Source organism: Penaeus monodon, chromosome 32 (assembly GCF_015228065.2).
Source record: "Penaeus monodon isolate SGIC_2016 chromosome 32, NSTDA_Pmon_1, whole genome shotgun sequence".
NCBI lineage: Eukaryota > Metazoa > Arthropoda > Malacostraca > Decapoda > Penaeidae > Penaeus > Penaeus monodon.
The window spans coordinates 14,452,268-14,454,332 of NC_051417.1; the positions used below are offsets into that span (position 1 = coordinate 14,452,268).

At 33.1% G+C, this 2,065-nt stretch overlaps 2 pseudogenes; both read left to right on the forward strand.

Annotated features, from left to right (window-relative positions):
• Positions 1 to 101, forward strand: part of LOC119593557 — a 2,939-nt pseudogene extending 2,838 nt beyond the window's left edge.
• Positions 102 to 276: 175 nt separating this feature from the next.
• LOC119593558 lies at positions 277 to 1,406 on the forward strand (annotated as a pseudogene).
• The last annotated feature ends 659 nt before the right edge of the window (positions 1,407 to 2,065 follow it).

Here is a 2,065-nt window from a genome sequence, read left to right on the forward strand (position 1 = left end):
TGTGTCTCCAGCCGGACTTTTGCGTGGCATACAAAGATGCCAGCTCTCATCACTCTCCAGACTGCACACAGCCAACAGCAGCTGATGGAGAGGGAAAATGATAGTGAATCGGGTAAGTGATGATCAAAGTCATAATTTAATATTGATCAAATTAATATGGCAGTAATAATAGATGTGGACATAATACTATTATAGATAGGGTTATAATTCTTGCCCTTAATTTTGTTCCTAATTTTTCTCTTCACTTTTTCATGTACAGAAGTTCAAGAAGAACAAATGAGGGCAACTTTGAAGTATCCAGATTATTTTAAAGTTGCCAATTTATTTTACTGTAGAAGATCTTTTCAAAGCTCGAGTCCACCTAGGACACAAAGAGGGGTTCTCTTGATCCCCACATGCATCCCTTCATCTTTGGGTCTCGTCTGGGTCATTCATCATAGATCTTGACCAGACATCGCAACATTTACGCGAAGCTCTGAATTTCACAGCTCACATAGCTTACCGCGGAGGAATCATACTTTTCATCTGTAGGAATCCACAGTTTTCAGGTATGTTTTGAACTTGTTCTTTGTTTAGCCTCTTTATAGTTTTATATAAAACGAAAAATTATGATATATATTGATTTAGAAGAGATGTAATATTTCAAATTTGAAATCGCATCATTTAATCTTTAAATTTAAGTTTTCTAGTAATAACCTGAATTGTAAGATCACTCTTCAGAGGTTATCTAGGCAATCAGACATTTAAAAATTCTTTGTTAGATTAGTAATATCCCAGATGCATTGCAAGTCTATTGTATTTGATAATTCTGTTCCATAGCAATTTTCAGGAGTGTGAATAAACTAATTGAGTAAATTTATTTTCAGCATTTGGTAGAAAACGTAGCCAAAGATTGTGGTGAGTATGCCCACACCAGATTTTGGCAAGGAGGAAATCTTCACTAATTCCAACCATCCAGTTTGGATGTGAAACTCGATTACCCAGACCTTGTAATCTTTATTAATACCTTGAACAATGTCCTCACTCAGCATACTGCAGTAAGAGATGCAGCAAAGATGTTGATCCCTACTGTTGGTATTGTTGATACTAATTGTAACCCAAACCTTATCACATACCCTGTTCCTGGAAATGATGACACTCCTTCAGCTGTAAAATTGTATTGTGATTTGTTTAAAAATGCTATTTTAAGGGGAAAAGAAAAAAGAAAGGAGTTGTCTGGATTGTAATTTTTTGTTGTTTTTGTTTGTATTATTTTATAATGAGTTTTCAGTGTATGTATCTTGTAAATCAGCAGTGTAATACAAACTTATGGTGAAGTTCAAAGGCAAGAAGATTCATTTATAATATGAACAATGAATCCTGGCATTTTTTTCCTGTACATATTGTATAAAAGAAAGTTGATCAAACAGTGTTTTAATTTCATCATTAATAAATCTTCAGACATAGATAGGTGTGCTTGCTTTGATAATGTCTACTGGTATCCAGTTGAATGAATTTCATGTAGATTCATACATATGTATTGTAAATATGAAATGTCTATAGTCAGTACATGAGAAAATAAGCTGCTTGTCTAGCCTAACAAATCTTGTCAGTTTTTTATTTCTGTTAAGGGGACACTTGTTAATAAATGAATGTTTATGTATTTTTGTATAAAATTATGTATAGTGCTTAATGATTAGTGTAGAAACTTGTTAGAATGATGAACAACTTTCAGAACTCCTTCCATGTGGGTCCAGTTTCAAAATTCCGAATTGATGTTTCTTAATGTACATACCCTTTTGACATATCCATGCTCTACTAGCATAAAAAGACCAATTATTAAATCAAACATTTACTTATTGTGCTATGATTGATGATAATGTTTTTCAGTGTCTGTATAATATTTATAATAAGGTTAGTTTTGTAGCATGTATTTTCTCATTTCCCAAAATTGAAGGTGTTCAGAAGGGTGACTACTGTAAAACTGGAAACCTTTGGCATTAACTAGTAATGAACTTTACATTGTTCTTTTCAAACACTTATGGCCAATATGGCAATTAACTCTAATTCCCTTATGTCCATGCAG